Source organism: Alligator mississippiensis, chromosome 14, assembly GCF_030867095.1.
Source record: "Alligator mississippiensis isolate rAllMis1 chromosome 14, rAllMis1, whole genome shotgun sequence".
Lineage (NCBI taxonomy): Eukaryota > Metazoa > Chordata > Crocodylia > Alligatoridae > Alligator > Alligator mississippiensis.
In genome coordinates this window covers 28,981,085-29,000,838 of record NC_081837.1, presented here as the reverse complement: position 1 = coordinate 29,000,838, position 19,754 = coordinate 28,981,085, and the positions used below count along the sequence as shown (strand labels likewise).

General features: G+C 68.2%; 26 non-coding genes across 26 annotated transcripts; all 26 read left to right on the top strand.

The window, feature by feature from the left end:
- The first annotated feature begins 110 nt into the window (after positions 1–110).
- On the top strand, positions 111–274 carry LOC132245001 (U1 spliceosomal RNA). Its single transcript, XR_009456832.1, has one exon. It is a non-coding gene; the product is annotated as a U1 spliceosomal RNA (small nuclear RNA).
- A 621-nt stretch (positions 275–895) lies between these two features.
- LOC132245000 (U1 spliceosomal RNA) lies at positions 896–1,059 on the top strand. The gene has a single exon (XR_009456831.1). It is a non-coding gene; the product is annotated as a U1 spliceosomal RNA (small nuclear RNA).
- Positions 1,060–1,674: 615 nt separating this feature from the next.
- LOC132244999 (U1 spliceosomal RNA) lies at positions 1,675–1,838 on the top strand. The gene has a single exon (XR_009456830.1). It is a non-coding gene; the product is annotated as a U1 spliceosomal RNA (small nuclear RNA).
- A 627-nt stretch (positions 1,839–2,465) lies between these two features.
- LOC132244998 (U1 spliceosomal RNA) lies at positions 2,466–2,629 on the top strand. Its single transcript, XR_009456829.1, has one exon. It is a non-coding gene; the product is annotated as a U1 spliceosomal RNA (small nuclear RNA).
- Positions 2,630–3,196: 567 nt separating this feature from the next.
- LOC132244997 (U1 spliceosomal RNA) lies at positions 3,197–3,360 on the top strand. The gene has a single exon (XR_009456828.1). It is a non-coding gene; the product is annotated as a U1 spliceosomal RNA (small nuclear RNA).
- Positions 3,361–3,993: 633 nt separating this feature from the next.
- Positions 3,994–4,157, top strand: LOC132244966 (U1 spliceosomal RNA). Its single transcript, XR_009456797.1, has one exon. It is a non-coding gene; the product is annotated as a U1 spliceosomal RNA (small nuclear RNA).
- Positions 4,158–4,778: 621 nt separating this feature from the next.
- On the top strand, positions 4,779–4,942 carry LOC132244996 (U1 spliceosomal RNA). Its single transcript, XR_009456827.1, has one exon. It is a non-coding gene; the product is annotated as a U1 spliceosomal RNA (small nuclear RNA).
- Positions 4,943–5,512: 570 nt separating this feature from the next.
- On the top strand, positions 5,513–5,676 carry LOC132244995 (U1 spliceosomal RNA). The gene has a single exon (XR_009456826.1). It is a non-coding gene; the product is annotated as a U1 spliceosomal RNA (small nuclear RNA).
- A 615-nt stretch (positions 5,677–6,291) lies between these two features.
- LOC132244994 (U1 spliceosomal RNA) lies at positions 6,292–6,455 on the top strand. The gene has a single exon (XR_009456825.1). It is a non-coding gene; the product is annotated as a U1 spliceosomal RNA (small nuclear RNA).
- A 567-nt stretch (positions 6,456–7,022) lies between these two features.
- LOC132244993 (U1 spliceosomal RNA) lies at positions 7,023–7,186 on the top strand. Its single transcript, XR_009456824.1, has one exon. It is a non-coding gene; the product is annotated as a U1 spliceosomal RNA (small nuclear RNA).
- Positions 7,187–7,807: 621 nt separating this feature from the next.
- Positions 7,808–7,971, top strand: LOC132244991 (U1 spliceosomal RNA). The gene has a single exon (XR_009456822.1). It is a non-coding gene; the product is annotated as a U1 spliceosomal RNA (small nuclear RNA).
- Positions 7,972–8,595: 624 nt separating this feature from the next.
- On the top strand, positions 8,596–8,759 carry LOC132244990 (U1 spliceosomal RNA). The gene has a single exon (XR_009456821.1). It is a non-coding gene; the product is annotated as a U1 spliceosomal RNA (small nuclear RNA).
- Positions 8,760–9,326: 567 nt separating this feature from the next.
- On the top strand, positions 9,327–9,490 carry LOC132244989 (U1 spliceosomal RNA). Its single transcript, XR_009456820.1, has one exon. It is a non-coding gene; the product is annotated as a U1 spliceosomal RNA (small nuclear RNA).
- Positions 9,491–10,117: 627 nt separating this feature from the next.
- Positions 10,118–10,281, top strand: LOC132244988 (U1 spliceosomal RNA). Its single transcript, XR_009456819.1, has one exon. It is a non-coding gene; the product is annotated as a U1 spliceosomal RNA (small nuclear RNA).
- A 615-nt stretch (positions 10,282–10,896) lies between these two features.
- LOC132244987 (U1 spliceosomal RNA) lies at positions 10,897–11,060 on the top strand. The gene has a single exon (XR_009456818.1). It is a non-coding gene; the product is annotated as a U1 spliceosomal RNA (small nuclear RNA).
- Positions 11,061–11,669: 609 nt separating this feature from the next.
- Positions 11,670–11,833, top strand: LOC132245199 (U1 spliceosomal RNA). The gene has a single exon (XR_009457031.1). It is a non-coding gene; the product is annotated as a U1 spliceosomal RNA (small nuclear RNA).
- A 621-nt stretch (positions 11,834–12,454) lies between these two features.
- LOC132245221 (U1 spliceosomal RNA) lies at positions 12,455–12,618 on the top strand. Its single transcript, XR_009457052.1, has one exon. It is a non-coding gene; the product is annotated as a U1 spliceosomal RNA (small nuclear RNA).
- A 573-nt stretch (positions 12,619–13,191) lies between these two features.
- Positions 13,192–13,355, top strand: LOC132245211 (U1 spliceosomal RNA). Its single transcript, XR_009457043.1, has one exon. It is a non-coding gene; the product is annotated as a U1 spliceosomal RNA (small nuclear RNA).
- Positions 13,356–13,970: 615 nt separating this feature from the next.
- Positions 13,971–14,134, top strand: LOC132244986 (U1 spliceosomal RNA). Its single transcript, XR_009456817.1, has one exon. It is a non-coding gene; the product is annotated as a U1 spliceosomal RNA (small nuclear RNA).
- A 621-nt stretch (positions 14,135–14,755) lies between these two features.
- LOC132244985 (U1 spliceosomal RNA) lies at positions 14,756–14,919 on the top strand. Its single transcript, XR_009456816.1, has one exon. It is a non-coding gene; the product is annotated as a U1 spliceosomal RNA (small nuclear RNA).
- A 621-nt stretch (positions 14,920–15,540) lies between these two features.
- Positions 15,541–15,704, top strand: LOC132244984 (U1 spliceosomal RNA). The gene has a single exon (XR_009456815.1). It is a non-coding gene; the product is annotated as a U1 spliceosomal RNA (small nuclear RNA).
- A 621-nt stretch (positions 15,705–16,325) lies between these two features.
- LOC132244983 (U1 spliceosomal RNA) lies at positions 16,326–16,489 on the top strand. Its single transcript, XR_009456814.1, has one exon. It is a non-coding gene; the product is annotated as a U1 spliceosomal RNA (small nuclear RNA).
- Positions 16,490–17,065: 576 nt separating this feature from the next.
- Positions 17,066–17,229, top strand: LOC132244964 (U1 spliceosomal RNA). Its single transcript, XR_009456795.1, has one exon. It is a non-coding gene; the product is annotated as a U1 spliceosomal RNA (small nuclear RNA).
- A 621-nt stretch (positions 17,230–17,850) lies between these two features.
- On the top strand, positions 17,851–18,014 carry LOC132244982 (U1 spliceosomal RNA). Its single transcript, XR_009456813.1, has one exon. It is a non-coding gene; the product is annotated as a U1 spliceosomal RNA (small nuclear RNA).
- A 573-nt stretch (positions 18,015–18,587) lies between these two features.
- Positions 18,588–18,751, top strand: LOC132244963 (U1 spliceosomal RNA). The gene has a single exon (XR_009456794.1). It is a non-coding gene; the product is annotated as a U1 spliceosomal RNA (small nuclear RNA).
- A 621-nt stretch (positions 18,752–19,372) lies between these two features.
- Positions 19,373–19,536, top strand: LOC132244980 (U1 spliceosomal RNA). Its single transcript, XR_009456811.1, has one exon. It is a non-coding gene; the product is annotated as a U1 spliceosomal RNA (small nuclear RNA).
- The last annotated feature ends 218 nt before the right edge of the window (positions 19,537–19,754 follow it).

Below are 19,754 nucleotides of genomic sequence, written 5' to 3'. Positions count from 1 at the left end.
GGGGTTGCGGGCGAGCGTGAAGGGAAGGGAGCGGAGGGCTTGGCTGTGCTCGCCAGGCCTGCGGAGGGGCGCAGGGCTGGGAGGGACCCTGTGCCAGGGCCTAGCTGGGCATACTTACCTGGCAGGGGAAGCACCGTGACCACGTAGGCGGGCTACCCAGGGCGAGGCCTGCCCCTTGCACTCCGGGCATGCTGACCCCTGCGATTTCCCCAAATGCGGGAAACTCGACTGCATAATTTGTGGTAGTGGGGGACTGCGTGCGCGCTTTCCCCCGCCTGCCTTGCTTGCGCGGTGCTAAAAGCAGCAGTGGAGGGTGGGACCGGCCCCGGCGTTGCAGAGACTGCCTCTTGGCATGTGGTACGGCACAGGGCAGGATACAGCTTTCGTCGGACGTCGTCGTCGCCGCCGCCGCCGCCTCCTCAGAAGGTAGGGTCGGGGAAAGGTGGCCTGCAAGCTGAGCACCCGCCCGCCGGGCTCCTTGGAGGCCTTTGCAGCTGCCACCAGGGGGCGGCTGGCTGACTGGCAAGGGCCAGGCCCAGGCCCAGGCCCAGGCCCAGGCCCAAGACCAAGACCAAGACCAGGCCCAGGCCCAGGCCCAGGCCCAGGCCGCCGACAAAGACAACCGTGACGATGACGAGGAGGATGACGTTCGTGGCCCGCCCGCCGAGCTGTGGCCCTGGGGCATTTGTGGTCTCTGCCTGCCTGTTGCAGGGCCAGGGACGGGGAGGACGCAGGCGACTGGCCAGGGGAGGCAGGGCTCTGGGGGATGCAGCGTGGTGGGGAAGGGGGTTGCGGGCGAGCGTGAAGGGAAGGGAGCGGAGGGCTTGGCTGTGCTCGCCAGGCCTGCGGAGGGGCGCAGGGCTGGGAGGGACCCTGTGCCAGGGCCTAGCTGGGCATACTTACCTGGCAGGGGAAGCACCGTGACCACGTAGGCGGGCTACCCAGGGCGAGGCCTGCCCCTTGCACTCCGGGCATGCTGACCCCTGCGATTTCCCCAAATGCGGGAAACTCGACTGCATAATTTGTGGTAGTGGGGGACTGCGTGCGCGCTTTCCCCCGCCTGCCTTGCTTGCGCGGTGCTAAAAGCAGCAGTGGAGGGTGGGACCGGCCCCGGCCTTGCAGAGACTGGCTCTTGGCATGTGGTACGGCACAGAGCAGGATACAGCTTTCGTCGGACGTCGTCGTCGCTGCCGCCGCCGCCTCCTCAGAAGTCAGGGTCGGGGAAAGGTGGCCTGCAAGCTGAGCACCCGCCCGCCGGGCTCCTTGGAGGCCTTTGCAGCTGCCACCAGGGGGCGGCTGGCTGACTGGCAAGGCCCAGGCCCAGGCCCTGGCCCAAGACCAAGACCAAGACCAAGACCAGGCCCAGGCCCAGGCCCAGGCCCAGGCCGCCGACAAAGACAACCGTGACGATGACGAGGAGGATGACGTTCGTGGCCCGCCCGCCGAGCTGTGGCCCTGGGGCATTTGTGGTCTCTGCCTGCCTGTTGCAGGGCCAGGGACGGGGAGGACGCAGGCGACTGGCCAGGGGAGGCAGGGCTCTGGGGGATGCAGCGTGGTGGGGAAGGGGGTTGCGGGCGAGCGTGAAGGGAAGGGAGCGGAGGGCTTGGCTGTGCTCGCCAGGCCTGCGGAGGGGCGCAGGGCTGGGAGGGACCCTGTGCCAGGGCCTAGCTGGGCATACTTACCTGGCAGGGGAAGCACCGTGACCACGTAGGCGGGCTACCCAGGGCGAGGCCTGCCCCTTGCACTCCGGGCATGCTGACCCCTGCGATTTCCCCAAATGCGGGAAACTCGACTGCATAATTTGTGGTAGTGGGGGACTGCGTGCGCGCTTTCCCCCGCCTGCCTTGCTTGCGCGGTGCTAAAAGCAGCAGTGGAGGGTGGGACCGGCCCCGGCGTTGCAGAGACTGGCTCTTGGCATGTGGTACGGCACAGGGCAGGATACAGCTTTCGTCGGACGTCGTCGTCGCCGCCGCCGCCGCCTCCTCAGAAGGTAGGGTCGGGGAAAGGTGGCCTGCAAGCTGAGCACCCGCCCGCCGGGCTCCTTGGAGGCCTTTGCAGCTGCCACCAGGGGGCGGCTGGCTGACTGGCAAGGGCCAGGCCCAGGCCCAGGCCCAGGCCCAGGCCCAAGACCAAGACCAAGACCAAGACCAGGCCCAGGCCCAGGCCCAGGCCCAGGCCGCCGACAAAGACAACCGTGACGATGACGAGGAGGATGACGTTCGTGGCCCGCCCGCCGAGCTGTGGCCCTGGGGCATTTGTGGTCTCTGCCTGCCTGTTGCAGGGCCAGGGACGGGGAGGACGCAGGCGACTGGCCAGGGGAGGCAGGGCTCTGGGGGATGCAGCGTGGTGGGGAAGGGGGTTGCGGGCGAGCGTGAAGGGAAGGGAGCGGAGGGCTTGGCTGTGCTCGCCAGGCCTGCGGAGGGGCGCAGGGCTGGGAGGGACCCTGTGCCAGGGCCTAGCTGGGCATACTTACCTGGCAGGGGAAGCACCGTGACCACGTAGGCGGGCTACCCAGGGCGAGGCCTGCCCCTTGCACTCCGGGCATGCTGACCCCTGCGATTTCCCCAAATGCGGGAAACTCGACTGCATAATTTGTGGTAGTGGGGGACTGCGTGCGCGCTTTCCCCCGCCTGCCTTGCTTGCGCGGTGCTAAAAGCAGCAGTGGAGGGTGGGACCGGCCCCGGCGTTGCAGAGACTGGCTCTTGGCATGTGGTACGGCACAGGGCAGGATACAGCTTTCGTCGGACGTCGTCGTCGCCGCTGCCGCCGCCTCCTCAGAAGGTAGGGTCGGGGAAAGGTGGCCTGCAAGCTGAGCACCTGCCCGCCGGGCTCCTTGGAGGCCTTTGGAGCTACCACCAGGGGGCGGTTGGCTGGCGGGCAAGGGCCAGGCCCAGGCCCAGGCCCAGGCCGCCCACAAAGACAACCGTGACGATGACGAGGAGGATGACGTTCGTGGCCCGCCCACCGAGCTGTGGCCCTGGGGCATTTGTGGTCTCTGCCTGCCTGTTGCAGGGCCAGGGACGGGGAGGACGCAGGCGACTGGCCAGGGGAGGCAGGGCTCTGGGGGATGCAGCGTGGTGGGGAAGGGGGTTGCGGGCGAGCGTGAAGGGAAGGGAGCGGATGGCTTGGCTGTGCTCGCCAGGCCTGCGGAGGGGCGCAGGGCTGGGAGGGACCCTGTGCCAGGGCCTAGCTGGGCATACTTACCTGGCAGGGGAAGCACCGTGACCACGTAGGCGGGCTACCCAGGGCGAGGCCTGCCCCTTGCACTCCGGGCATGCTGACCCCTGCGATTTCCCCAAATGCGGGAAACTCGACTGCATAATTTGTGGTAGTGGGGGACTGCGTGCGCGCTTTCCCCCGCCTGCCTTGCTTGCGCGGTGCTAAAAGCAGCAGTGGAGGGTGGGACCGGCCCCGGCCTTGCAGAGACTGGCTCTTGGCATGTGGTACGGCACAGAGCAGGATACAGCTTTCGTCGGACGTCGTCGTCGCTGCCGCCGCCGCCTCCTCAGAAGTCAGGGTCGGGGAAAGGTGGCCTGCAAGCTGAGCACCCGCCCGCCGGGCTCCTTGGAGGCCTTTGCAGCTGCCACCAGGGGGCGGCTGGCTGACTGGCAAGGCCCAGGCCCAGGCCCAGGCCCAGGCCCAGGCCCTGGCCCAAGACCAAGACCAAGACCAAGACCAGGCCCAGGCCCAGGCCCAGGCCCAGGCCGCCGACAAAGACAACCGTGACGATGACGAGGAGGATGACGTTCGTGGCCCGCCCGCCGAGCTGTGGCCCTGGGGCATTTGTGGTCTCTGCCTGCCTGTTGCAGGGCCAGGGACGGGGAGGACGCAGGCGACTGGCCAGGGGAGGCAGGGCTCTGGGGGATGCAGCGTGGTGGGGAAGGGGGTTGCGGGCGAGCGTGAAGGGAAGGGAGCGGAGGGCTTGGCTGTGCTCGCCAGGCCTGCGGAGGGGCGCAGGGCTGGGAGGGACCCTGTGCCAGGGCCTAGCTGGGCATACTTACCTGGCAGGGGAAGCACCGTGACCACGTAGGCGGGCTACCCAGGGCGAGGCCTGCCCCTTGCACTCCGGGCATGCTGACCCCTGCGATTTCCCCAAATGCGGAAAACTCGACTGCATAATTTGTGGTAGTGGGGGACTGCGTGCGCGCTTTCCCCCGCCTGCCTTGCTTGCGCGGTGCTAAAAGCAGCAGTGGAGGGTGGGACCGGCCCCCGCCTTGCAGAGACTGGCTCTTGGCATGTGGTACGGCACAGAGCAGGATACAGCTTTCGTCGGACGTCGTCGTCGCCGCCGCCGCTGCCTCCTCAGAAGGTAGGGTCGGGGAAAGGTGGCCTGCAAACTGAGCACCCGCCCGCCGGGCTCCTTGGAGGCCTTTGCAGCTGCCACCAGGGGGCGGCTGGCTGACTGGCAAGGGCCAGGCCCAGGCCCAGGCCCAGGCCCAAGACCAAGACCAAGACCAAGACCAGGCCCAGGCCCAGGCCCAGGCCCAGGCCGCCGACAAAGACAACCGTGACGATGACGAGGAGGATGACGTTCGTGGCCCGCCCGCCGAGCTGTGGCCCTGGGGCATTTGTGGTCTCTGCCTGCCTGTTGCAGGGCCAGGGACGGGGAGGACGCAGGCGACTGGCCAGGGGAGGCAGGGCTCTGGGGGATGCAGCGTGGTGGGGAAGGGGGTTGCGGGCGAGCGTGAAGGGAAGGGAGCGGAGGGCTTGGCTGTGCTCGCCAGGCCTGCGGAGGGGCGCAGGGCTGGGAGGGACCCTGTGCCAGGGCCTAGCTGGGCATACTTACCTGGCAGGGGAAGCACCGTGACCACGTAGGCGGGCTACCCAGGGCGAGGCCTGCCCCTTGCACTCCGGGCATGCTGACCCCTGCGATTTCCCCAAATGCGGGAAACTCGACTGCATAATTTGTGGTAGTGGGGGACTGCGTGCGCGCTTTCCCCCGCCTGCCTTGCTTGCGCGGTGCTAAAAGCAGCAGTGGAGGGTGGGACCGGCCCCGGCGTTGCAGAGACTGGCTCTTGGCATGTGGTACGGCACAGGGCAGGATACAGCTTTCGTCGGACGTCGTCGTCGTTGCCGCCGCTGCCGCCTCCTCAGAAGGTAGAATCGGGGAAAGGTGGCCTGCAAGCTGAGCACCTGCCCGCCGGGCTCCTTGGAGGCCTTTGGAGCTACCACCAGGGGGCGGTTGGCTGGCGGGCAAGGGCCAGGCCCAGGCCCAGGCCCAGGCCGCCCACAAAGACAACCGTGACGATGACGAGGAGGATGACGTTCGTGGCCCGCCCACCGAGCTGTGGCCCTGGGGCATTTGTGGTCTCTGCCTGCCTGTTGCAGGGCCAGGGACGGGGAGGACGCAGGCGACTGGCCAGGGGAGGCAGGGCTCTGGGGGATGCAGCGTGGTGGGGAAGGGGGTTGCGGGCGAGCGTGAAGGGAAGGGAGCGGAGGGCTTGGCTGTGCTCGCCAGGCCTTCGGAGGGGTGCAGGGCTGGGAGGGACCCTGTGCCAGGGCTTGGCTGGGCATACTTACCTGGCAGGGGAAGCACCGTGACCACGTAGGCGGGCTACCCAGGGCGAGGCCTGCCCCTTGCACTCCGGGCATGCTGACCCCTGCGATTTCCCCAAATGCGGGAAACTCGACTGCATAATTTGTGGTAGTGGGGGACTGCGTGCGCGCTTTCCCCCGCCTGCCTTGCTTGCGCGGTGCTAAAAGCAGCAGTGGAGGGTGGGACCGGCCCCGGCCTTGCAGAGACTGGCTCTTGGCATGTGGTACGGCACAGGGCAGGATACAGCTTTCGTCGGACCTCGCTGCCGCCGCTGCCTCCTCAGAAGGTAGGGTCAGGGAAAGGTGGCCTGCAAGCTGAGCACCCGCCCGCCGGGCTCCTTGGAGGCCTTTGCAGCTGCCACCAGGGGGCGGCTGGCTGACTGGCAAGGGACAGGCCCAGGCCCAGGCCCAGGCCCAAGACCAAGACCAAGACCAAGACCAGGCCCAGTCTCAGGCCCAGGCCCAGGCCGCCGACAAACACAACCGTGACGATGACGAGGAGGATGACGTTCGTGGCCCGCCCGCCAAGCTGTGGCCCTGGGGCATTTGTGGTCTCTGCCTGCCTGTTGCAGGGCCAGGGACGGGGAGGACGCAGGCGACTGGCCAGGGGAGGCAGGGCTCTGGGGGATGCAGCGTGGTGGGGAAGGGGGTTGCGGGCGAGCGTGAAGGGAAGGGAGCGGAGGGCTTGGCTGTGCTCGCCAGGCCTGCGGAGGGGCGCAGGGCTGGGAGGGACCCTGTGCCAGGGCCTAGCTGGGCATACTTACCTGGCAGGGGAAGCACCGTGACCACGTAGGCGGGCTACCCAGGGCGAGGCCTGCCCCTTGCACTCCGGGCATGCTGACCCCTGCGATTTCCCCAAATGCGGGAAACTCGACTGCATAATTTGTGGTAGTGGGGGACTGCGTGCGCGCTTTCCCCCGCCTGCCTTGCTTGCGCGGTGCTAAAAGCAGCAGTGGAGGGTGGGACCGGCCCCGGCCTTGCAGAGACTGGCTCTTGGCATGTGGCACGGCACAGGGCAGGATACAGCTTTCGTCGGACGTCGTCGTCGCCGCCGCCGCCGCCTCCTCAGAAGGTAGGGTCGGGGAAAGGTGGCCTGCAAGCTGAGCACCTGCCCGCCGGGCTCCTTGGAGGCCTTTGGAGCTACCACCAGGGGGCGGTTGGCTGGCGGGCAAGGGCCAGGCCCAGGCCCAGGCCCAGGCCGCCCACAAAGACAACCGTGACGATGACGAGGAGGATGACGTTCGTGGCCCGCCCACCGAGCTGTGGCCCTGGGGCATTTGTGGTCTCTGCCTGCCTGTTGCAGGGCCAGGGACGGGGAGGACGCAGGCGACTGGCCAGGGGAGGCAGGGCTCTGGGGGATGCAGCGTGGTGGGGAAGGGGGTTGCGGGCGAGCGTGAAGGGAAGGGAGCGGAGGGCTTGGCTGTGCTCGCCAGGCCTGCGGAGGGGCGCAGGGCTGGGAGGGACCCTGTGCCAGGGCCTAGCTGGGCATACTTACCTGGCAGGGGAAGCACCGTGACCACGTAGGCGGGCTACCCAGGGCGAGGCCTGCCCCTTGCACTCCGGGCATGCTGACCCCTGCGATTTCCCCAAATGCGGGAAACTCGACTGCATAATTTGTGGTAGTGGGGGACTGCGTGCGCGCTTTCCCCCGCCTGCCTTGCTTGCGCGGTGCTAAAAGCAGCAGTGGAGGGTGGGACCGGCCCCGGCCTTGCAGAGACTGGCTCTTGGCATGTGGTACGGCACAGAGCAGGTTACAGCTTTCGTCGGACGTCGTCGTCGCCGCCGCCGCCGCCTCCTCAGAAGGTAGGGTCGGGGAAAGGTGGCCTGCAAGCTGAGCACCCGCCCGCCGGGCTCCTTGGAGGCCTTTGCAGCTGCCACCATGGGGCCGCTGGCTGACTGGCAAGGGCCAGGCCCAGGCCCAGGCCCAGGCCCAAGACCAAGACCAAGACCAAGACCAGGCCCAGGCCCAGGCCCAGGCCCAGGCCGCCGACAAAGACAACCGTGACGATGACGAGGAGGATGACGTTCGTGGCCCGCCCGCCGAGCTGTGGCCCTGGGGCATTTGTGGTCTCTGCCTGCCTGTTGCAGGGCCAGGGACGGGGAGGACGCAGGCGACTGGCCAGGGGAGGCAGGGCTCTGGGGGATGCAGCGTGGTGGGGAAGGGGGTTGCGGGCGAGCGTGAAGGGAAGGGAGCGGAGGGCTTGGCTGTGCTCGCCAGGCCTGCGGAGGGGCGCAGGGCTGGGAGGGACCCTGTGCCAGGGCCTAGCTGGGCATACTTACCTGGCAGGGGAAGCACCGTGACCACGTAGGCGGGCTACCCAGGGCGAGGCCTGCCCCTTGCACTCCGGGCATGCTGACCCCTGCGATTTCCCCAAATGCGGGAAACTCGACTGCATAATTTGTGGTAGTGGGGGACTGCGTGCGCGCTTTCCCCCGCCTGCCTTGCTTGCGCGGTGCTAAAAGCAGCAGTGGAGGGTGGGACCGGCCCCGGCCTTGCAGAGACTGGCTCTTGGCATGTGGTACGGCACAGAGCAGGATACAGCTTTCGTCGGACGTCGTCGTCGTCGCCGCCGCCGCCGCCTCCTCAGAAGGTAGGGTCGGGGAAAGGTGGCCTGCAAGCTGAGCACCCGCCCGTCGGGCTCCTTGGAGGCCTTTGCAGCTGCCACCAGGGGGCGGCTGGCTGACTGGCAAGGGCCAGGCCCAGGCCCAGGCCCAGGCCCAGGCCCAAGACCAAGACCAAGACCAGGCCCAGGCCCAGGCCCAGGCCCAGGCCGCCGACAAAGACAACCGTGACGATGACGAGGAGGATGACGTTCGTGGCCCGCCCGCCGAGCCGTGGCCCTGGGGCATTTGTGGTCTCTGCCTGCCTGTTGCAGGGCCAGGGACGGGGAGGACGCAGGCGACTGGCCAGGGGAGGCAGGGCTCTGGGGGATGCAGCGTGGTGGGGAAGGGGGTTGCGGGCGAGCGTGAAGGGAAGGGAGCGGAGGGCTTGGCTGTGCTCGCCAGGCCTGCGGAGGGGCGCAGGGCTGGGAGGGACCCTGTGCCAGGGCCTAGCTGGGCATACTTACCTGGCAGGGGAAGCACCGTGACCACGTAGGCGGGCTACCCAGGGCGAGGCCTGCCCCTTGCACTCCGGGCATGCTGACCCCTGCGATTTCCCCAAATGCGGGAAACTCGACTGCATAATTTGTGGTAGTGGGGGACTGCGTGCGCGCTTTCCCCCGCCTGCCTTGCTTGCGCGGTGCTAAAAGCAGCAGTGGAGGGTGGGACCGGCCCCGGCGTTGCAGAGACTGGCTCTTGGCATGTGGTACGGCACAGGGCAGGATACAGCTTTCGTCGGACGTCGTCGTCGCCGCCGCCGCCGCCTCCTCAGAAGGTAGGGTCGGGGAAAGGTGGCCTGCAAGCTGAGCACCTGCCTGCCGGGCTCCTTGGAGGCCTTTGGAGCTACCACCAGGGGGCGGTTGGCTGGCGGGCAAGGGCCAGGCCCAGGCCCAGGCCCAGGCCGCCCACAAAGACAACCGTGACGATGACGAGGAGGATGATGTTCGTGGCCCGCCCACCGAGCTGTGGCCCTGGGGCATTTGTGGTCTCTGCCTGCCTGTTGCAGGGCCAGGGACGGGGAGGACGCAGGCGACTGGCCAGGGGAGGCAGGGCTCTGGGGGATGCAGCGTGGTGGGGAAGGGGGTTGCGGGCGAGCGTGAAGGGAAGGGAGCGGAGGGCTTGGCTGTGCTCGCCAGGCCTGCGGAGGGGCGCAGGGCTGGGAGGGACCCTGTGCCAGGGCCTAGCTGGGCATACTTACCTGGCAGGGGAAGCACCGTGACCACGTAGGCGGGCTACCCAGGGCGAGGCCTGCCCCTTGCACTCCGGGCATGCTGACCCCTGCGATTTCCCCAAATGCGGGAAACTCGACTGCATAATTTGTGGTAGTGGGGGACTGCGTGCGCGCTTTCCCCCGCCTGCCTTGCTTGCGCGGTGCTAAAAGCAGCAGTGGAGGGTGGGACCGGCCCCGGCCTTGCAGAGACTGGCTCTTGGCATGTGGTACGGCACAGAGCAGGATACAGCTTTCGTCGGACGTCGTCGTCGCTGCCGCCGCCGCCTCCTCAGAAGTCAGGGTCGGGGAAAGGTGGCCTGCAAGCTGAGCACCCGCCCGCCGGGCTCCTTGGAGGCCTTTGCAGCTGCCACCAGGGGGCGGCTGGCTGACTGGCAAGGGCCAGGCCCAGGCCCAGGCCCAGGCCCAGGCCCAAGACCAAGACCAAGACCAAGACCAGGCCCAGGCCCAGGCCCAGGCCCAGGCCGCCGACAAAGACAACCGTGACGATGACGAGGAGGATGACGTTCGTGGCCCGCCCGCCGAGCTGTGGCCCTGGGGCATTTGTGGTCTCTGCCTGCCTGTTGCAGGGCCAGGGACGGGGAGGACGCAGGCGACTGGCCAGGGGAGGCAGGGCTCTGGGGGATGCAGCGTGGTGGGGAAGGGGGTTGCGGGCGAGCGTGAAGGGAAGGGAGCGGAGGGCTTGGCTGTGCTCGCCAGGCCTGCGGAGGGGCGCAGGGCTGGGAGGGACCCTGTGCCAGGGCCTAGCTGGGCATACTTACCTGGCAGGGGAAGCACCGTGACCACGTAGGCGGGCTACCCAGGGCGAGGCCTGCCCCTTGCACTCCGGGCATGCTGACCCCTGCGATTTCCCCAAATGCGGGAAACTCGACTGCATAATTTGTGGTAGTGGGGGACTGCGTGCGCGCTTTCCCCCGCCTGCCTTGCTTGCGCGGTGCTAAAAGCAGCAGTGGAGGGTGGGACCGGCCCCGGCGTTGCAGAGACTGGCTCTTGGCATGTGGTACGGCACAGGGCAGGATACAGCTTTCGTCGGACGTCGTCGTCGCCGCCGCCGCCGCCTCCTCAGAAGGTAGGGTCGGGGAAAGGTGGCCTGCAAGCTGAGCACCCGCCCGCCGGGCTCCTTGGAGGCCTTTGCAGCTGCCACCAGGGGGCGGCTGGCTGACTGGCAAGGGCCAGGCCCAGGCCCAGGCCCAGGCCCAAGACCAAGACCAAGACCAGGCCCAGGCCCAGGCCCAGGCCCAGGCCGCCGACAAAGACAACCGTGACGATGACGAGGAGGATGACGTTCGTGGCCCGCCCGCCGAGCTGTGGCCCTGGGGCATTTGTGGTCTCTGCCTGCCTGTTGCAGGGCCAGGGACGGGGAGGACGCAGGCGACTGGCCAGGGGAGGCAGGGCTCTGGGGGATGCAGCGTGGTGGGGAAGGGGGTTGCGGGCGAGCGTGAAGGGAAGGGAGCGGAGGGCTTGGCTGTGCTCGCCAGGCCTGCGGAGGGGCGCAGGGCTGGGAGGGACCCTGTGCCAGGGCCTAGCTGGGCATACTTACCTGGCAGGGGAAGCACCGTGACCACGTAGGCGGGCTACCCAGGGCGAGGCCTGCCCCTTGCACTCCGGGCATGCTGACCCCTGCGATTTCCCCAAATGCGGGAAACTCGACTGCATAATTTGTGGTAGTGGGGGACTGCGTGCGCGCTTTCCCCCGCCTGCCTTGCTTGCGCGGTGCTAAAAGCAGCAGTGGAGGGTGGGACCGGCCCCGGCGTTGCAGAGACTGGCTCTTGGCATGTGGTACGGCACAGGGCAGGATACAGCTTTCGTCGGACGTCGCCGCCGCCGCCGCCTCCTCAGAAGGTAGGGTCGGGGAAAGGTGGCCTGCAAGCTGAGCACCCGCCCGCCGGGCTCCTTGGAGGCTTTTGCAGCTGCCACCAGGGGGCGGCTGGCTGACTGGCAAGGGCCAGGCCCAGGCCCAGGCCCAGGCCCAGGCCCAAGACCAAGACCAGGCCCAGGCCCAGGCCCAGGCCCAGGCCGCCGACAAAGACAACCGTGACGATGACGAGGAGGATGACGTTCGTGGCCCGCCCGCCGAGCTGTGGCCCTGGGGCATTTGTGGTCTCTGCCTGCCTGTTGCAGGGCCAGGGACGGGGAGGACGCAGGCGACTGGCCAGGGGAGGCAGGGCTCTGGGGGATGCAGCGTGGTGGGGAAGGGGGTTGCGGGCGAGCGTGAAGGGAAGGGAGCGGAGGGCTTGGCTGTGCTCGCCAGGCCTGCGGAGGGGCGCAGGGCTGGGAGGGACCCTGTGCCAGGGCCTAGCTGGGCATACTTACCTGGCAGGGGAAGCACCGTGACCACGTAGGCGGGCTACCCAGGGCGAGGCCTGCCCCTTGCACTCCGGGCATGCTGACCCCTGCGATTTCCCCAAATGCGGGAAACTCGACTGCATAATTTGTGGTAGTGGGGGACTGCGTGCGTGCTTTCCCCCGCCTGCCTTGCTTGCGTGGTGCTAAAAGCAGCAGTGGAGGCTGGGACCGGCCCCGGCCTTGCAGAGACTGGCTCTTGGCATGTGGTACGGCACAGGGCAGGATACAGCTTTCGTCGGACGTCGTCGTCGCCGCCGCTGCCGCCTCCTCAGAAGGTAGGGTCAGGGAAAGGTGGCCTGCAAGCTGAGCACCCGCCCGCCGGGCTCCTTGGAGGCCTTTGCAGCTGCCACCAGGGGGCGGCTGGCTGACTGGCAAGGCCCAGGCCCAGGCCCAGGCCCAGGCCCAAGACCAAGACCAAGACCAAGACCAGGCCCAGGCCCAGGCCCAGGCCCAGGCCGCCGACAAAGACAACCGTGACGATGACGAGGAGGATGACGTTCGTGGCCCGCCCGCCGAGCTGTGGCCCTGGGGCATTTGTGGTCTCTGCCTGCCTGTTGCAGGGCCAGGGACGGGGAGGACGCAGGCGACTGGCCAGGGGAGGCAGGGCTCTGGGGGATGCAGCGTGGTGGGGAAGGGGGTTGCGGGCGAGCGTGAAGGGAAGGGAGCGGAGGGCTTGGCTGTGCTCGCCAGGCCTGCGGAGGGGCGCAGGGCTGGGAGGGACCCTGTGCCAGGGCCTAGCTGGGCATACTTACCTGGCAGGGGAAGCACCGTGACCACGTAGGCGGGCTACCCAGAGCGAGGCCTGCCCCTTGCACTCCGGGCATGCTGACCCCTGCGATTTCCCCAAATGCGGGAAACTCGACTGCATAATTTGTGGTAGTGGGGGACTGCGTGCGCGCTTTCCCCCGCCTGCCTTGCTTGCGCGATGCTAAAAGCAGCAGTGGAGGGTGGGACCGGCCCCGGCCTTGCAGAGACTGGCTCTTGGCATGTGGCACGGCACAGGGCAGGGTACAGCTTTCGTCGGACGTCGTCGTCGCCGCCGCCGCCGCCTCCTCAGAAGGTAGGGTCGGGGAAAGGTGGCCTGCAAGCTGAGCACCCGCCCGCCGGGCTCCTTGGAGGCCTTTGGAGCTACCACCAGGGGGCGGTTGGCTGGCGGGCAAGGGCCAGGCCCAGGCCCAGGCCCAGGCCCAGGCCGCCCACAAAGACAACCTTGACGATGACGAGGAGGATGACGTTCGTGGCCCGCCCGCCGAGCTGTGGCCCTGGGGCATTTGTGGTCTCTGCCTGCCTGTTGCAGGGCCAGGGACGGGGAGGACGCAGGCGACTGGCCAGGGGAGGCAGGGCTCTGGGGGATGCAGCGTGGTGGGGAAGGGGGTTGCGGGCGAGCGTGAAGGGAAGGGAGCGGAGGGCTTGGCTGTGCTCGCCAGGCCTGCGGAGGGGCGCAGGGCTGGGAGGGACCCTGTGCCAGGGCCTAGCTGGGCATACTTACCTGGCAGGGGAAGCACCGTGACCACGTAGGCAGGCTACCCAGGGCGAGGCCTGCCCCTTGCACTCCGGGCATGCTGACCCCTGCGATTTCCCCAAATGCGGGAAACTCGACTGCATAATTTGTGGTAGTGGGGGACTGCGTGCGCGCTTTCCCCCGCCTGCCTTGCTTGCGCGGTGCTAAAAGCAGCAGTGGAGGGTGGGACCGGCCTCGGCCTTGCAGAGACTGGCTTTTGGCATGTGGTACGGCACAGAGCAGGATACAGCTTTCGTCGGACGTCGTCGTCGCCGCCGCCGCCGCCTCCTCAGAAGGTAGGGTTGGGGAAAGGTGGCCTGCAAGCTGAGCACCTGCCCGCCGGGCTCCTTGGAGGCCTTTGCAGCTGCCACCAGGGGGCGGCTGGCTGACTGGCAAGGGCCAGGCCCGGGCCCAGGCCCAGGCCCAAGACCAAGACCAAGACCAGGCCCAGGCCCAGGCCCAGGCCCAGGCCGCCGACAAAGACAACCGTGACGATGACGAGGAGGATGACGTTCGTGGCCCGCCCGCCGAGCTGTGGCCCTGGGGCATTTGTGGTCTCTGCCTGCCTGTTGCAGGGCCAGGGACGGGGAGGACGCAGGCGACTGGCCAGGGGAGGCAGGGCTCTGGGGGATGCAGCGTGGTGGGGAAGGGGGTTGCGGGCGAGCGTGAAGGGAAGGGAGCGGAGGGCTTGGCTGTGCTCGCCAGGCCTGCGGAGGGGCGCAGGGCTGGGAGGGACCCTGTGCCAGGGCCTAGCTGGGCATACTTACCTGGCAGGGGAAGCACCGTGACCACGTAGGCGGGCTACCCAGGGCGAGGCCTGCCCCTTGCACTCCGGGCATGCTGACCCCTGCGATTTCCCCAAATGCGGGAAACTCGACTGCATAATTTGTGGTAGTGGGGGACTGCGTGCGCGCTTTCCCCCGCCTGCCTTGCTTGCGCGGTGCTAAAAGCAGCAGTGGAGGGTGGGACCGGCCCCGGCCTTGCAGAGACTGGCTCTTGGCATGTGGTATGGCACAGAGCAGGATACAGCTTTCGTCGGACGTCGTCGTCGCCGCCGCCGCCGCCTCCTCAGAAGGTAGGGTCGGGGAAAGGTGGCCTGCAAGCTGAGCACCCGCCCTCCGGGCTCCTTGGAGGCCTTTGCAGCTGCCACCAGGGGGCGGCTGGCTGACTGGCAAGGGCCAGGCCCAGGCCCAGGCCCAGGCCCAGGCCCAAGACCAAGACCAAGACCAGGCCCAGGCCCAGGCCCAGGCCCAGGCCGCCGACAAAGACAACCGTGACGATGACGAGGAGGATGACGTTCGTGGCCCGCCCGCCGAGCTGTGGCCCTGGGGCATTTGTGGTCTCTGCCTGCCTGTTGCAGGGCCAGGGACGGGGAGGACGCAGGCGACTGGCCAGGGGAGGCAGGGCTCTGGGGGATGCAGCGTGGTGGGGAAGGGGGTTGCGGGCGAGCGTGAAGGGAAGGGAGCGGAGGGCTTGGCTGTGCTCGCCAGGCCTGCGGAGGGGCGCAGGGCTGGGAGGGACCCTGTGCCAGGGCCTAGCTGGGCATACTTACCTGGCAGGGGAAGCACCGTGACCACGTAGGCGGGCTACCCAGGGCGAGGCCTGCCCCTTGCACTCCGGGCATGCTGACCCCTGCGATTTCCCCAAATGCGGGAAACTCGACTGCATAATTTGTGGTAGTGGGGGACTGCGTGCGCGCTTTCCCCCGCCTGCCTTGCTTGCGCGGTGCTAAAAGCAGCAGTGGAGGGTGGGACCGGCCCCGGCCTTGCAGAGACTGGCTCTTGGCATGTGGTACGGCACAGAGCAGGATACAGCTTTCGTCGGACGTCGTCGTCGCTGCCGCCGCCGCCTCCTCAGAAGTCAGGGTCGGGGAAAGGTGGCCTGCAAGCTGAGCACCCGCCCGCCGGGCTCCTTGGAGGCCTTTGCAGCTGCCACCAGGGGGCGGCTGGCTGACTGGCAAGGGCCAGGCCCAGGCCCAGGCCCAGGCCCAAGACCAAGACCAAGACCAAGACCAGGCCCAGGCCCAGGCCCAGGCCCAGGCCGCCGACAAAGACAACCGTGACGATGACGAGGAGGATGACGTTCGTGGCCCGCCCGCCGAGCTGTGGCCCTGGGGCATTTGTGGTCTCTGCCTGCCTGTTGCAGGGCCAGGGACGGGGAGGACGCAGGCGACTGGCCAGGGGAGGCAGGGCTCTGGGGGATGCAGCGTGGTGGGGAAGGGGGTTGCGGGCGAGCGTGAAGGGAAGGGAGCGGAGGGCTTGGCTGTGCTCGCCAGGCCTGCGGAGGGGCGCAGGGCTGGGAGGGACCCTGTGCCAGGGCCTAGCTGGGCATACTTACCTGGCAGGGGAAGCACCGTGACCACGTAGGCGGGCTACCCAGGGCGAGGCCTGCCCCTTGCACTCCGGGCATGCTGACCCCTGCGATTTCCCCAAATGCGGGAAACTCGACTGCATAATTTGTGGTAGTGGGGGACTGCGTGCGCGCTTTCCCCCGCCTGCCTTGCTTGCGCGGTGCTAAAAGCAGCAGTGGAGGGTGGGACCGGCCCCGGCCTTGCAGAGACTGGCTCTTGGCATGTGGTACGGCACAGAGCAGGATACAGCTTTCGTCGGACGTCGTCGTCGCCGCCGCCGCTGCCTCCTCAGAAGGTAGGGTCGGGGAAAGGTGGCCTGCAAACTGAGCACCCGCCCGCCGGGCTCCTTGGAGGCCTTTGCAGCTGCCACCAGGGGGCGGCTGGCTGACTGGCAAGGGCCAGGCCCAGGCCCAGGCCCAGGCCCAAGACCAAGACCAAGACCAAGACCAGGCCCAGGCCCAGGCCCAGGCCCAGGCCGCCGACAAAGACAACCGTGACGATGACGAGGAGGATGACGTTCGTGGCCCGCCCGCCGAGCTGTGGCCCTGGGGCATTTGTGGTCTCTGCCTGCCTGTTGCAGGGCCAGGGACGGGGAGGACGCAGGCGACTGGCCAGGGGAGGCAGGGCTCTGGGGGATGCAGCGTGGTGGGGAAGGGGGTTGCGGGCGAGCGTGAAGGGAAGGGAGCGGAGGGCTTGGCTGTGCTCGCCAGGCCTGCGGAGGGGCGCAGGGCTGGGAGGGACCCTGTGCCAGGGCCTAGCTGGGCATACTTACCTGGCAGGGGAAGCACCGTGACCACGTAGGCGGGCTACCCAGGGCGAGGCCTGCCCCTTGCACTCCGGGCATGCTGACCCCTGCGATTTCCCCAAATGCGGGAAACTCGACTGCATAATTTGTGGTAGTGGGGGACTGCGTGCGCGCTTTCCCCCGCCTGCCTTGCTTGCGCGGTGCTAAAAGCAGCAGTGGAGGGTGGGACCGGCCCCGGCGTTGCAGAGACTGGCTCTTGGCATGTGGTACGGCACAGGGCAGGATACAGCTTTCGTCGGACGTCGTCGTCGTCGCCGCCGCCGCTGCCTCCTCAGAAGGTAGAATCGGGGAAAGGTGGCCTGCAAGCTGAGCACCTGCCCGCCGGGCTCCTTGGAGGCCTTTGGAGCTACCACCAGGGGGCGGTTGGCTGGCGGGCAAGGGCCAGGCCCAGGCCCAGGCCCAGGCCCAGGCCGCCCACAAAGACAACCGTGACGATGACGAGGAGGATGACGTTCGTGGCCCGCCCGCCGAGCTGTGGCCCTGGGGCATTTGTGGTCTCTGCCTGCCTGTTGCAGGGCCAGGGACGGGGAGGACGCAGGCGACTGGCCAGGGGAGGCAGGGCTCTGGGGGATGCAGCGTGGTGGGGAAGGGGGTTGCGGGCGAGCGTGAAGGGAAGGGAGCGGAGGGCTTGGCTGTGCTCGCCAGGCCTTCGGAGGGGCGCAGGGCTGGGAGGGACCCTGTGCCAGGGCCTAGCTGGGCATACTTACCTGGCAGGGGAAGTACCGTGACCACGTAGGCGGGCTACCCAGGGCGAGGCCTGCCCCTTGCACTCCGGGCATGCTGACCCCTGCGATTTCCCCAAATGCGGGAAACTCGACTGCATAATTTGTGGTAGTGGGGGACTGCGTGCGCGCTTTCCCCCGCCTGCCTTGCTTGCGCGGTGCTAAAAGCAGCAGTGGAGGGTGGGACCGGCCCCGGCCTTGCAGAGACTGGCTCTTGGCATGTGGTACGGCACAGGGCAGGATACAGCTTTCGTCGGACCTCGCCGCCGCCGCTGCCTCCTCAGAAGGTAGGGTCAGGGAAAGGTGGCCTGCAAGCTGAGCACCCGCCCGCCGGGCTCCTTGGAGGCCTTTGCAGCTGCCACCAGGGGGCGGCTGGCTGACTGGCAAGGGACAGGCCCAGGCCCAGGCCCAGGCCCAAGACCAAGACCAAGACCAAGACCAAGACCAGGCCCAGTCCCAGGCCGAGGCCCAGGCCGCCGACAAACACAACCGTGACGATGACGAGGAGGATGACGTTCGTGGCCCGCCCGCCAAGCTGTGGCCCTGGGGCATTTGTGGTCTCTGCCTGCCTGTTGCAGGGCCAGGGACGGGGAGGACGCAGGCGACTGGCCAGGGGAGGCAGGGCTCTGGGGGATGCAGCGTGGTGGGGAAGGGGGTTGCGGGCGAGCGTGAAGGGAAGGGAGCGGAGGGCTTGGCTGTGCTCGCCAGGCCTGCGGAGGGGCGCAGGGCTGGGAGGGACCCTGTGCCAGGGCCTAGCTGGGCATACTTACCTGGCAGGGGAAGCACCGTGACCACGTAGGCGGGCTACCCAGGGCGAGGCCTGCCCCTTGCACTCCGGGCATGCTGACCCCTGCGATTTCCCCAAATGCGGGAAACTCGACTGCATAATTTGTGGTAGTGGGGGACTGCGTGCGCGCTTTCCCCCGCCTGCCTTGCTTGCGCGGTGCTAAAAGCAGCAGTGGAGGGTGGGACCGGCCCCGGCCTTGCAGAGACTGGCTCTTGGCATGTGGCACGGCACAGGGCAGGATACAGCTTTCGTCGGACGTCGTCGTCGCCGCCGCCGCCGCCTCCTCAGAAGGTAGGGTCGGGGAAAGGTGGCCTGCAAGCTGAGCACCTGCCCGCCGGGCTCCTTGGAGGCCTTTGGAGCTACCACCAGGGGGCGGTTGGCTGGCGGGCAAGGGCCAGGCCCAGGCCCAGGCCCAGGCCCAGGCCGCCCACAAAGACAACCGTGACGATGACGAGGAGGATGACGTTCGTGGCCCGCCCGCCGAGCTGTGGCCCTGGGGCATTTGTGGTCTCTGCCTGCCTGTTGCAGGGCCAGGGACGGGGAGGACGCAGGCGACTGGCCAGGGGAGGCAGGGCTCTGGGGGATGCAGCGTGGTGGGGAAGGGGGTTGCGGGCGAGCGTGAAGGGAAGGGAGCGGAGGGCTTGGCTGTGCTCGCCAGGCCTTCGGAGGGGCGCAGGGCTGGGAGGGACCCTGTGCCAGGGCCTAGCTGGGCATACTTACCTGGCAGGGGAAGTACCGTGACCACGTAGGCGGGCTACCCAGGGCGAGGCCTGCCCCTTGCACTCCGGGCATGCTGACCCCTGCGATTTCCCCAAATGCGGGAAACTCGACTGCATAATTTGTGGTAGTGGGGGACTGCGTGCGCGCTTTCCCCCGCCTGCCTTGCTTGCGCGGTGCTAAAAGCAGCAGTGGAGGGTGGGACCGGCCCCGGCCTTGCAGAGACTGGCTCTTGGCATGTGGTACGGCACAGGGCAGGATACAGCTTTCGTCGGACCTCGCCGCCGCCGCTGCCTCCTCAGAAGGTAGGGTCAGGGAAAGGTGGCCTGCAAGCTGAGCACCCGCCCGCCGGGCTCCTTGGAGGCCTTTGCAGCTGCCACCAGGGGGCGGCTGGCTGACTGGCAAGGGACAGGCCCAGGCCCAGGCCCAGGCCCAAGACCAAGACCAAGACCAAGACCAAGACCAGGCCCAGTCCCAGGCCGAGGCCCAGGCCGCCGACAAACACAACCGTGACGATGACGAGGAGGATGACGTTCGTGGCCCGCCCGCCAAGCTGTGGCCCTGGGGCATTTGTGGTCTCTGCCTGCCTGTTGCAGGGCCAGGGACGGGGAGGACGCAGGCGACTGGCCAGGGGAGGCAGGGCTCTGGGGGATGCAGCGTGGTGGGGAAGGGGGTTGCGGGCGAGCGTGAAGGGAAGGGAGCGGAGGGCTTGGCTGTGCTCGCCAGGCCTGCGGAGGGGCGCAGGGCTGGGAGGGACCCTGTGCCAGGGCCTAGCTGGGCATACTTACCTGGCAGGGGAAGCACCGTGACCACGTAGGCGGGCTACCCAGGGCGAGGCCTGCCCCTTGCACTCCGGGCATGCTGACCCCTGCGATTTCCCCAAATGCGGGAAACTCGACTGCATAATTTGTGGTAGTGGGGGACTGCGTGCGCGCTTTCCCCCGCCTGCCTTGCTTGCGCGGTGCTAAAAGCAGCAGTGGAGGGTGGGACCGGCCCCGGCCTTGCAGAGACTGGCTCTTGGCATGTGGCACGGCACAGGGCAGGATACAGCTTTCGTCGGACGTCGTCGTCGCCGCCGCCGCCGCCTCCTCAGAAGGTAGGGTCGGGGAAAGGTGGCCTGCAAGCTGAGCACCTGCCCGCCGGGCTCCTTGGAGGCCTTTGG